Genomic DNA, 12,308 nt, shown 5'->3' with positions numbered 1-12,308 from the left:
ACAGGAAACCAGCACACTTGTGATACACGTTCCTTTTTGTTTCTGAGGATTCTATTTGAAATTCATGACTCTGACTGTCCAGAACGTTGTATCAGGAAAACTTGCCAAGACTCAAACCTAGACAGAGAAGAAAATGGATACAGAAGGATGAAGATGTGCCCTAAATGAGTAAGTGTAACAAAACTGTTTACTCTCTCAATTACGTTTTATGGCAGTCCCTCAGAGGAAACTGTGATTTTAGTTTCCGGAAATGGTACACCTTGGGTTGGCATTACTGACATTTGGTTTTATTTAGAAGTTAGAGAGAATGGCAATATGCCTTCATGTTAGTGATTTGGCAAGTAGTAATAAAAATCTGAATTTTAATGCCTCCGTTTTTGGTTAATACGTTTTTCTCACAACAAACTAAATACACAACAGCAAAATCAATATCTTTAATGTTATTCAAAGACCATCTTTTAAATCTGTGGGAGAGGTCTTGATCAAACGGTTCATTTTTGTTTCATTCTCTTTCGTCAGGGAAGTTAGAGATAGAAAAGACCCACTAGATCATAAATTAATGATCCTGTGTTAATGCAGATGTCCCCACTAATTAATAAAGGAAAGCAAAAGCAAAGCTTGAATATACTGAAATACCTTTCAGTCTGGGAGAAAGATTAAAAATTCTTTTCCTCATATCTAGACAAAATTTGTTCGTGTTTTACACAAAAAGTAAACTTGTGAAGTCCTAACCCCAAGTCTTAATCTCACTGATTCTTTTTGAACAGGTTTTCTCCCAAACTTAGGGGCAGGCAGAATTGGGCAAGCTCAAAGCAGACGGAGGAAATTCCCATGACGCTGTGTCACTAGACAGCATCCCCAAGAGTAGCCAGTCGCCGAAGCTACCTCTTGTTTTATGCCTTTACTGGTTACTCTGATTTCCTTCTAGTGGATTCCAGGTGCCCAGTGCCTTGGGAGCTGTGGGCCTCAGATAAGATGCACCTCCTAGAAGAGAGCATAATTTTACAAAATAGTACACTTAGAAATGGAAGCTAATAAGAATCAACATAATTGAGTATGGAAATCGAATGTCTTTATGACCTAGGCACAGACATTACACACCATCGTTTCTGTAATAGTGTATTGGTTACACTGATCACCCCTACTTACTGTTAGAGGTGGCTACACCGGGGCATGAATACTAGGTGGTAAGACTCATGGAAGGCCATTTTGGAGGCTGACTACCACACAACAGATTATTTTCTTTCAAAGACATTGATAAGGTTTGGCCCTTTGTTGTCAACCTACAGATGCTGTTTCTCCAGAACTGGAAAGTTTACGCAATTGTCTACCCTTATTCTCTTCTTCCAGAGTGACAGTACTCATAGTGACTACTGCAGGGCCCTGAATGGAAAGATTGTTATCATTATCATGGAAAACGTGATCTGCCAAACAGGTTGAGCCCACGAATAACCTCTGTGTTCTGAGAGAGAGCCTTTCTTTCTTCTCAACGCAAGCAAGCAAACAACAAAACAACCCTTGCTGGGGTTCAACCAAGTACTTCGAGACTTGATGTTTGGGAAGTCACTAAATATGTGGATTAAGAAAGAATATCATATTCTCTTCCACTTCCTTGACAAAGTCTATTGTAGTCTGTCTTCTTCATTATACATAGTTAATGGATAATTCAAGACGTTGACACTGAAGAAACTGACAAATGTTACGAACAGTGGATACGATTTGAAAATTGTCGGCCCAGTCTTAGATGTGAGCACATGCCAATGTCGGGAAAACAATGAGACACAATAGTATCTTGTTCTTCTTTATTTATCAAAGAAGCAAAACCAGGTGGCTTGGTGCCAAGCTTAGCACATGCTTCATCAGTTCAAATCAAAGATTTTGTGTCCAAGTTAGACCCTGGTTTGGCAAAGAAATTTTTAACAATTTTGAACATGTCAATGGCCTTTGAGGTTTCCAAAAGGCATTCACAAAATAGGAATTCCCTGATAGTATCAGTGTGCACCTAATGGACAAAACCCAAGACTGAGATGCACCGAAAGGTGTCAGTAACTGTCTTCGAGGGAAATGGCTTATTAGCTGGTTCTTCCGTGACCTTCATCAAATGGTTAAAAGAAATGATTAAAAGAAATGCTGATGATTCCGGAATAGATGACTTTATATTTGACAGAGATACTCTTTCAATATTCCTTCTCTGATCCAAACTAGAAGTCTTATGACTATTTTTCAGGACACGTGGTTTCACAATTGTGTGTGGATTCTTTTCCTTAGGTATATTATAAGCAGCTTTGAGAGATACATGAAAACAAAGTTTTTGTATCAAAGCACAGCCACATTTTGGTACGGTTCCAACCAAGAATGTCCACCTTGCCTGATGTGTGGAGAGGACAGACAGTTTAATTGGATCTGTGTTTGCACTGGGAGGATCTGGGCCACCGAAGAACACTGTGGCTTTTGTATCTCATGATGTTCAATAGTAAAAGTAGAAACAAATACACAGAAGACTTACCAACTGTTTCTTTTCCATGACATTTCCACAACTTAACTTGCTCTTAAGTTAAGGGCCAATGTAAAAAGGCAGAGATGCTAGGGTATATTTCCTTTCGTTTTTATTTATAGGAAACTAATCTCAGTGCCACATCATGGTGATGATGATGATTTTTGCCTTCCCTGACCATGTTCAATAGCATCCCTCGCCACCTTGCACTTGTTAGAAGCAAAATGATACCATAATAAGATGGTTGATATTAAACACTATGTTTTTAAATGAAAGCAATTATCAAAATAACAGAAAGATGAAACAAAACAAAAACATTTCCCCAAGGCTCATCCCTGAATTCTGTTATGGGCTGAATGTTTGTGTCTCTCCCAAATCCTTCTGCTGAAACCCTGTCCCTCCATGTGATGGTGTGAGGAGGCGGAGTCTTCGGGAAGTAATGAGGATGAGAGGTGGTCATGAGAGTGGAGCCCTCATGAAAGGGATTAATGCCCTTATAAGTGTTGTGAGAGAGCTTGCTTCCCCTCTCTGCTCTCTGCCGCGTAAGGATACGACCAAGAAGACGGCAGGCTGCAACCCAGAAGAGGGCTCAGCGGACCCTGCTGGCAGCCTGATCTTGGACTTCCAGCCTCCAGAACAGTGCAAAATAAATGTCTGCTGTTTATAAGCCAGCAGTCGATGGACCTTTGTGAGAGCAGCCCAAACAGACTGAGACAAATCCTCCAGGAAACTTTGTTTTATTCATTCGGTTTCTTGTCTTTTCTCCACTAGACTGAGCTCCTTGTGGGCAGGAACTGTCTTTAATCTCTGTGTCCTGACAACAGTTATTTCCTATGACAATTGTGTAAGGTAAAAATTACTATCCTTTACATAGCATCTGTTTAAATCTCAGAGCAATTAACTAACGGTGCTGGTCCCATAGTGTGTTTTCATCAAAATTTGTTGAAGAAATGAATGAATGCATGCATGCGAAAAATAACTTCTCCCCATAGCTCTACCACTAGCTGGAGAAGAGAGTCCTTTGATAGAGATATTCCAGTCTAACTGGCAGGCAAACTTTTACATTGTCTGTGAGCACATTAGGCTATCATAACCTCAAGTGTGATGAACTTGGAATCAGAGGACTTGGGTTAGAATTCCATCTCTGCTGCTTACTTACTGGAAAACAGGTTTCCACTCGTTAATTTACTCATTCATTCTGTAAGCACTTGTTACTTGTCTATTTATGCTCAATCATGATGCCAGGAATATCATTTAACCTCTCTGAGCATTGATTAACTCATGAATAACAGGAGAACATTAATTTTACAAGATTACTGTGAGGATTAAATAAGGTTGAGTGAAATAACGTGAAAGTACCTAATCCCTATCACAGCCCTTGACCTACAATAGGTGCTCAATAAAATTTAAATACGTGTCCAACGAAATCAGCCAGCTCCCTTTGCTCTGACGACTTTCACCAAATCACCTTCTCATGCTAATTTAACGTCTCAAGAAAACTTTTGGACTAGAAATAAAAGGCACTTATGACACGATGTAAGTGCTCTCGTCTTAAGTGTAAATATGTCTCCATATATTTCTTGCTTAAAAACCAAGTTTTGAGTGAGCGTGTGTTTGATTATTATGAGCTGTTTTCTAGAGGCTGTCACTCTTGGGTGAACTAATGTGAAAGAATCAACTTTCTTGACCTACAAAACTGAGGACCAGACCTAGACTTGTGATGACTTCTGAAGCTCAGACTCAAGCAATCAGCTATTATGTCTCTCTGTCCTTCACTCTCCACCCTCAAGCAATGAAAAACCTATATTAGAATTTGCATGTATTTATCGAGACCACAGAGGAGGTGGAGCAAGGCCTCATGATGAAATCAGCCTGGATGACGGACTCCGGTTCACTCATTCACTCAGCAGGAATTCTCTGAGCATCTATTGTGGGCCAGCCTCTGTGCCAAGTCTTGGTAATTAAAGATGGAGAAGACAAGTTCCCTTTCTTGAGAGCTCACGCCCTGGGATGTAATTGTATGTCAGTTTGGAAAGTCTGTCAAGAGTCTGCCTAGTTCACGTCTTGCATGAACCCACCAAACAAAAATTGGCTCAGAATGGGAGATAATGTGTATCTGTATGTGTTTGGACATACTTACATGAATACTAGCACACCATGGCAGGTCCTGAACTATAAAAATTGCACCCCAGCACTGAGTTGACTTACTCTAACGCAGTTACTGAGAGGTAGGTTTAAAGCATGACACGTTGGCAGCTCCACCTGGTTGTCTGATCCATAAAACTATGTTGTTGAATCTTGTGCTTGGAAAATGTGCCTATATCATTCAGTCCCTTATTCTACAACTATTTATTGAGAGCCTGCTGTGTGCTGGGACTTGCTCTGGTTTCCAAGACTGAGTTGCCCCACTGATTCAAATCCTCCCCGTAAATTTAATCCCAGCTTCGAGCTCGCTCTCTCCATAATGTAGCCCAGACCCTGGCGTGTGATCCCTGTGAACTCCAGTACTAAGGTCTATATTACCTTTGGGTAATTAAATAAAATTTAATTGAAGTTTAATATATATGCAAAAACGTATGCCTAAGTTTACATTATTACAGCTAAATATATTCATATAACCAGCACCCAGATAAAAAACACCAGAGTGCTCCCAGCACTCCAGAAGTCCCTCAGAGTCACCAACCCCTGCCTCAAACAAGGGGAATTACTCTCCTGACATGTAATAGCATAGATTAGTTTTGACTGTTTTGTACTTTATTTAACGGAATCATACAGCTTTTATCTTTAGACATCTATAACATACGGCCTGGATTGCTGTATTTTATAAATTTTGTGTGCTTTTTTAATGATGAGAATGCAAGTTTCTTTATGTAACTTCCTCGTAGAAAAAAACCCAGAATCTAAAACAGTGCCTTGGAGGGAATGCATTAGACCGGGGGCTCCTCAGCCAAGCTCGTGGAGATACAGACCTAAGACCTTACCATGAACTTGTCTGGGAATGGGGTTTTTATTCTAGCCATCATTCCAGGACACCACTCTGAGCGTGCGTGTGTGTAAGATTATACTGAGTCAATTTATTACTGCCTAACTTAAGCAGCATTTCTGAAAATGTGCAGGAGAATAAAAAATAAGTTTTTTTGGGTTTTTTTTCCACCCTAATAGTATTAATGCAGAGTTCTCCAGACTGGAGTTAACTTATTGCTGACCTTTTGGGTTTATCTGAAAGATTATACTTACCCTTGGAGGTTCCTTCTGGTGACTTTATTGATTGACAGGAGAAGAGTGTCACAGTCCCATTAGTGATGGTGTGGCAGGTGGTGTATCTTCCTCCCCAACCTAGGAAACTCCCAGCCGCTGTAATGCTGTTGAAAGATCTTTATACCTATGGTCTATTCTCTTCTTTCTCTTTCTCTGTTTTCCTTCCTTTCCTTTTTTTGTTTATTTTTTTGACAGGTTATCAGCATTAACTCTTGCTAAAAGCCAGGCAGGTCCTTTGTCAAAAACCAACATGCAACCCTACAGAGAATATTTTTCTATGTAAGTTACTTTCACTTTCATCTTCGTAATAAGCCTTCTCAGTCCTCAGATTTCTGGTAGGCGTTGACCTTTCCTATGCACTCAGGGCCACAGCAAATGAGTTGTTCTGCGAGATAAGGAAAGAAGCCCTTGAAATGTAGCTTCCTAATGGAGCCGTTCTGGGAAACAGTGACCTAGCAAACGGCCCCCGTGTATTCACTGTGGATGTCCATTTCCAAACAGCCACAAACAAATTCTGTACAGTCACAGAAGCGCAAGCTGCTTAAAGGGCATTGAGGGAGTGGGAAGACAGTGGCTGAATAATAAGGGAAATCCAGCTGTCAGATGCCTGCAGTACAAGAAGCAAGCTCCAGGTTGCAGTGGGCAGAGCTTCAGATATGTTGAGCTTGCAAGTCGTATCTCAGACTTTCTGCTCACTGCTTCTATTGTTATTTTTATTGTTGCCAACTCAGTGTCAGACACTGTACCAAATCAGGGACTAACATCCCACATTCTAGATCATTAATCCATTTTCTGGATTCCCATCATAACATCAGCACCTACCGCTTTAGAACTTTATCTCTGATAGGCAAGACTTTGCGACTATCACTTCAAGATTCACAGAGTTATTTCGGACCCTCTCCTTCCCTTTTCCTACTCACCAATACTGTTTCCTATTATTTATATGGAGATACAGCATAAAAAACGCTATTAAGCAAGAGCACTGATAAACTGAAGTGTACCTCTAGCATAGTGCTGCATATGTTTTTGCTTTCATTTGGTTCCAGCTACAGTTTTCCCATTTTACCAACCAGGTGAATTCAAGGGGTGCAGAGCACAAGGAATCACAGGACAGGTTCAGAAACACCTTGTCTTCTCAGCTGCTTTTGTTGTGAAGGTGACCATCAGTGCCAAAGGGTGACCTGCCCAACTTTCTTAGTTGCTGTGACTAACAGGGTCTCCAGTCGGACACAAGGGCTTTCTACAGTTTAAACAAAGACAATGGGAAAATATGTTTTCTTGACCCTTTGCAGGAAATCCTGCCAAATGCGCACAAGAATGCAGCGTTTCCCGGACCGTCGGTTGCTCAGGTCTAGCACTCAAGGGCGGGCTTGAGCAAACCTGGAAAAAGATGCCCACATTCTTACTGAGTAAGAAAACCTGAAAGTCATTACCCATGTCCGAAGGTGCTAATGTGCAGCAAAACCTCAGCGTAAATGGTTGGGCGTCTGCGATATAAAGAAATGACACGCATGTTTCGAAATAGACTAACAGAAGGGAGAGATATACACTTGACCCTGATGTTGTCCATTTTCCCTGCCTAGTTTTTGGCTTTTTGCAAAGTTTCTACCCACCAAGAGCAACGAGTAAGATGCTCGTCGGAAAGAGAGGAAAGGAAGGTCTGTCTCATGACATTAGAAACAAATGATTCCTCAATATCTTTATTCTAAAAGCCATGGCCTCTAAATTAAGAAAGAAAGTGCAAGCTACAGTTTCTTTCCCTTGGCCCTGGAGGACGTTAGAAGAATAGGTGGTGCCAGCTGCCCCGCTCGATGCCGGCCTTCTCGGATGGCGCGTATCAGAGCGGCAACGGTCTCCAAACAGAGCAGTGACAGGGACATCTGTCTCCCTGCTGCTCTCCCCTCTGGCAAAGGGCGGTGAGGACGCTCAGTTTGGACTTGTAGGTGCTCCCCCATGAAAGCAGCTTCAGTGTTAACCACGTCTTCTCTCTGTGCATCTGTTGATCACACTGTTCCTTTACTCGTATTTTAAGATAGTCTAAAAGCAAAGATGACTACAAGAAAGTGCATGTGTATCTCTGACACTGTAGGATTAAGAAAAAAGAGGTGAAGAATCGGTGGAATGGAGTGTTACATGGGCACAGATAATTCTTCCTTCCTTTCTAAAAGAAATTAGGAGAGGCAAAGTTTTGGAAATGTTCATATCTAAAATACTGCAGAGGTTTGCAGATTACAGAGTCAACTTGATCACCAGTGGAATGGTGTTAAGAGTGGTGCTCTCTTAGAGGTAAGAGTCCAAATGCTGGGGACTCTTTCCTGCTCTCTCTCTCTCACATGCGCACCCTGGCCGCACACCACTAAGGTTCCCTTCCCTGAGGTATCCACACAGCGTCTCTGAGATTCAGGGTGGCTTGTGAATTGGTGCCTTTAAAGCAGTGAGCTGGAACGCAGGCTTCTTGCTGTCCCGCTGGGGTATTTAGAAGAACATATGCAAAGGGGATATCATTTTTGTTTATTTTGGCTTCGTATTGAACCAAGATCATTTAGAGCTGGAAGGAACTTCAAAAATCAAGCAGTTCAACCCTTAACTTCTCCTAATGAAGAAAGAGGCTCAGTAAAGCGCCCCGGCGGGGCTGGGCGGCAGTGGGGCCCTCGTTCTCGTTTCTGGCAGATGCTCTCCCTCCTTCCAACACCTCTCAGCTCTCGCTTGCTTTTCTTCTCCACCTCCTCAAGCAGTTTAGATCCGTTTCCTCCTCTGAGCGGCTCACGACCTCTTCCCAAAGCATTCTGTTGCCGTTATTCAGAGACAAACAACACAGAAGCAACATATTTCTGCGGGTATTTTGGTGCTCCCAGACTCGCAGTGTGTGACCCTCACGAGTGCTGGCACACAGGGCACGTGGGCTGCGAGCTCGGTGTCTCTGGAGCCCTGGGATTCACAGCCAGCCTCAGCATCACTGCTTCCCTGCCCTCCTTTATGGTTTGTAAGCGAACGTTTTCTGAAAATGGTCATAACTTTTAACAGTTAACTTAGTTAAAGGATTAGTTAATTAAATTGATTAATGAAAAGGTAATTAAATGGATAACCATTTAACCAGATTAAAGACTCTCTGGAAGGAAGACAGGAAGAATAAACCTGTGTACGTTCAAATCTTTTCTGGTTTTGGTGAATATTACAAGTTGACGTTCCATCCATTCGTCCCTCTGACAGAAGTTTATTCAACCAATGTCTCATTCAAAAACATTTTTTGCATGCGTTCTAAGTACCAGTTATTGAGTACACAAAGCCACGGGAAACTCTCCGGTTGGGAAGACAGAAAGTGTACGCAGTGGTTAGACTGTGGTACCTTAGACACCCAGCATCCAGAAATCCCACACTGTGTGCTACGGACCAAGGTTTGTGCAAGGCTCTTGACTGAACACTACAAAAGACACAGTGATGAGCAACAGAGAGTCCCCGCCCATTAAGCTCTAGTTAATAAGGACAATAAGACACAAAAAATTCTAATGCAGTAGAATGTAGTATCACTTACTCTGAATTACTTTGCAATTTATAACATTTAAAAAATTAGGGACAAGCTCCTTGCATAAATGTAAGAAAAGTTGTAAAAGTGGTTATTGTTATTTTGGAATAGAACAGAAAAAGATCTTGAGAGTCAGAGACTCTCATGAGTTAAAGATAATAATCAGCAAGGAGCCCACAGTTTAAACAAAGAAGCTGACGTTTGGATGCCGAAACAAAGAGCGTTCAGCAGATATAAATCATGAGGGGATCAGCGCCATCCAGCCTAGGTCTGGTCTTCATGCCTCAAGGGAGAAGCGGAAGAAACAGGCATTTCATTTCACAAATGAAAGTGAAGAGCGGGGTTCTAACAAAGAAAGGAAGAGAGGACAGATGCTTGCTTACTGCACAGCCACAGAGGGGGCTCAGGGAGGGACTTCAGGGGCCCTTCCTGACACCAACTCTTCCTGTGCTTCTTGCACCTCTGACAAGGAGGGCGGCGTGGATGAGAGCTATTTGGATGTGGTCCTTCCTGGGGATGAGGAGACTGACCTCTCAGGAGACTTTCTCCTCTCATTCTTTTCAGTGTTGTCAAACACAGTGTCAATCCTTTTGTAATTGTTTTTCACTTCATCGTGTGGAAAAGAGAGTCATCGCCTCCACAATGATCTGAAAAATTCCTTAAGGGGTGAAGCCTTCAGAACCTGTAGATTTAAAAAGAATCCTTTTGTTTAACTGAGTAGCAATATGTTTCTAAAAGGGCTGCCTTTTCCTGTCTTCTGCCCATAAGACCCATCCAGGGATGGGAGAGCGTTCGCTCCACCTTTTCTCTGCCTGCTTCCTTGAAGAGCAGTTCCTGCCTCCCCTCAGGGCTTTGCTGAGTGCTGCCTCCCTTCTTGCTTTGGTCCTATGGATTTGTTACATGATTTTATGACTAGTCTGTCCTCCTTCATTTTCAACCCTAGAGCTCATTTCATTTTGGTTATTTTTTAATGCTTCTCCAGACAGCCAGGTTTTTCCTTGTCCTCATACTGAGGCCGACCTTTCTAATGCCTTTATCATAACTTCTTGAAAAAAATTTAGCTACTCTGGTCTTCCTTGCCAATGAAACCAAACCACTGTGTAAGAGCCTTCCTTTCTCCCTATGTACCATCTGAAAAAGAGTCATCAAGAATTCAGAGTTGTCACTTAAGCATCGGTTAGGAGATTAAATGCTCTCTTTGCCGTTTTCTTCAAACCTTTCCCCTCTTGAAATAAACTAATGAAAATAAAACCAACAATTAGATTAGGAAAACATAAATTCTCCTAAGTCAAGTAATGCTACAGCTAAAATCCTACTTTCCACTTTCCACTAGGTCTAATTTTTTTTTTAAAGATTGGCACCTAGCTAACATCTGTTGCCAATCTTTTCTTTTTTTTCTTCTTCTTCTTCTCCCCAAAGCCCCTCAGTACATAGTTGTATATTCCAGTTGTAGGTCCTCCTGGTTGTGCTGTGTGGGACGCCACCTCAACATGGCCTGATGAGTGGCGCTGGGTCTGCACCCAGGATCTGAACCAGCGAAACCTGGGGCTGCCCAAGTGGAGCACACGAACTTAACCAGTTGGCCACAGGACTGGCCTCCATTAGATCTAATTTTTATAATATTTTAATAGATTGATTTTTAAATGTTTTTTTATTTTTGTTTTTAATTTTGGCCCACAATTGGTTCTCTAAGCAGGTACTTTTCTCCAAATTGTGTTAAGGTAGTGACTTGACAGGAAGACAAAAGTAAAATTTCAAATTTGAGTTTACAATAATTTTGAATTATTTACTTAATTAATTTTTTCTTGAGGAAGATTAGCCCCGAGCTAACATCTGCTGCCAATCCTCCTCTTTTTTGCTGGGGAAGACTAGCCCCAAGCTAACATGATGCCCATCTTCCTCTACTTTATATGTGGGATGCTGGCCACAGCATGGCTCAGATTCTGGGTAGGTCTGCACCCAGGATCTGAGCTGGTGAACCCTGGGATGCCAAAGTGGAATGTGTGCATTTAACTGCTGTGCCAATTTTGAATTATTTTAAGTAATTTAACACTATTTAAGGCATTAAAGATCACAATGTAAGGAGTCATAAAATCTCTTAAAAGAAGTACAATTTTTTGAATATGTACATTGCCACAATGAAATAGTTAAAGATGGGTGACAAAAACACACGCTTAAGAAGACTGAACCCAACTTCCACATGTGGAGACATCTGAACTGAGCAAAACTGTCTTTCTCAACCTAAGCTTATTAGTTATTTAATAACTAATTATGATTATGAATAAAATCCATCTGTGGTGATTTTAAAACATGGCTGCAAATTCTTTGGCACTTCTCCCAATGAGAGATGGTGTCTAATTCCCTTCCCTTGATTACGGGTTGGCCTTACTGACTAGCTTCTAACAGAGAGAACGTGACAGAGGGATGCTGAAACTTCTGAGTCTCAGATAGAAACAGGGCTGTTTCCCTCTAGCCCTCTCTCTTCTGGGATGCTCAGCCTTGCAACGCAGCTGCCATAATGTGAGGAAGCCCAAGCTACATGAAGATGCCACATGTAGGTGATCTGGCCAATAGCTGACGTCCCAGCTGTTTTAAAATGTACCCAGGATTTCTTTTAATCAGGCATGGTGAGACATGCAGACATGAAAACGAGTCATGATGAAGAGGTTTTTATATTCACAGGTCCCTATAAATGGAGTCATGGCATGTCACACAAGACCACATGCGAAAGCACCACGGTCTATCATGAGGCAGACGGGGTGAGAGGAAGACATGGGAAAAAGCCTTTACTGTGGTTTCCACAGGAGAGAACAGCTGAGGCAGGGTAAGCATGCTTAGGATTGACCAGTTCAAGTAATTTTCGTGGGCACTGGGATGTGGGACTTTTCTCTAGTTTTCTGATCCCAGACCCTGGTGATTAGGGCAGGTGGATAGTGGCCGGGAGTGTGAGAGCCCAATAAAGGAGGCAGTTGGGGCATGGACTCTGGATTGGTTGGCTTACATATGAAAGTCACTTACTATCTCTAGGACTTG

General features: G+C 41.9%; 1 long non-coding RNA gene across 1 annotated transcript; it reads right to left on the bottom strand.

The window, feature by feature from the left end:
* Window positions 1–421: 421 nt before the first annotated feature.
* On the bottom strand, window positions 422–6,061 carry LOC111771322 (uncharacterized). Its single transcript, XR_002805084.2, has 2 exons — window positions 5,732–6,061; window positions 422–984 (listed from the first exon to the last, which is right to left on the bottom strand). It is a non-coding gene; the product is annotated as an uncharacterized lncRNA (long non-coding RNA).
* Between the last annotated feature and the right edge of the window lie 6,247 nt (window positions 6,062–12,308).

Source organism: Equus caballus, chromosome 30, assembly GCF_041296265.1.
Source record: "Equus caballus isolate H_3958 breed thoroughbred chromosome 30, TB-T2T, whole genome shotgun sequence".
NCBI classification, from domain to species: Eukaryota; Metazoa; Chordata; class Mammalia; order Perissodactyla; family Equidae; genus Equus; species Equus caballus.
Note: the sequence above shows the minus strand (reverse complement) of the source record. Positions and strands in the feature narration are given on the sequence as shown.